The 997-nt window shown below is 31.6% G+C and overlaps 1 protein-coding gene across 1 annotated transcript in view; it reads right to left on the bottom strand.

Moving 5' to 3' along the window:
- The window catches only part of LOC105359139 (uncharacterized), a 3,514-nt gene extending 2,523 nt beyond the window's left edge, over window positions 1-991 (bottom strand). The window contains exon 1 of the mRNA XM_011495640.1: window positions 805-991. The gene's annotated coding sequence lies outside the window, so the exon portion shown is untranslated. The remainder of the gene's footprint in view (window positions 1-804) is intronic.
- Window positions 992-997: the final 6 nt, after the last annotated feature.

Genomic DNA, 997 nt, shown 5'->3' with positions numbered 1-997 from the left:
AAAGACATAATTGATTACATAATAAATTCCATTTAAGATCTAACACCACATCAAGTATAGCTATTCATCAATCAAGCATACTTGATTCAACTACCATCTTCTCATGCTGCCTCACAAGCATGATTGACTGACGACATCAGCTGATATTTACAACATCAGTATTACTTCAACTTCAAGATACTTAGTCATATCCATAGAACTACAATAATCAAGAATACAAGAACACACCCTCATTACTTCAATAGAATTATCTCTCTCTACACAACAGTGTAATATTATTATAATCATTTACAAATAATAAACCTTCTTTTTACTAAATATATAATATTTTTCAGCCTTATCACTTATTATTTTGCTTTGAAGTTATCCTGCCGAAATAGACAAATCCACTGAACTATTGAATTGGTAGTTCGAGCCATAAACTAACCCTTTAAAATCGAAAAAATATAAATAAAAGTGAATCTAATGACTTCAGTAATCATTCCAAATTTATTGGTATGATTTATGCTAAATTAGAAAAATCAATATTAGTTTTTAATAGTTTATTCTTTGGAATAAGAAATTTCTTTAACATTTAGTAAAACTAAATAGAACATTAATTGATATTAGTGAATAGATTTATATATTTCATCAAAGTTATAACGTAAAAATTAGAATAGGATACATCCACGAAATTGTCAGAATCCTTTAAAATTAAGAAATAAAGACAAAAATAGGTATTATAAATGAAATTATAAATGTATTATAAATATAAGTCAAATGAATGACTGGACGATAAAAAATTCTTAAAAAAGACTTGTTTACCTATGTTATTCGTGATGTTGTCGTTGGCTGAGAGTATGACGGTGACAGCCGAGGATGGAAATTGCGCGGCTGTTGTCGGAGTCGTTGGTGTCGTTGTGCTTGTTGTGGGTGGCGGCGGGGGGGCATTCTCCGTGGGGACGACGAGATGTCGTCCGTTGCGCTGTTGTCCATTGTTGATGGTCGGCGAAGGAGA

This window comes from Ceratosolen solmsi, unplaced genomic scaffold (genome assembly GCF_000503995.2).
Source record: "Ceratosolen solmsi marchali unplaced genomic scaffold, CerSol_1.0 scaffold11, whole genome shotgun sequence".
Taxonomy (NCBI): Eukaryota; Metazoa; Arthropoda; class Insecta; order Hymenoptera; family Agaonidae; genus Ceratosolen; species Ceratosolen solmsi.
Note: the sequence above shows the minus strand (reverse complement) of the source record. Positions and strands in the feature narration are given on the sequence as shown.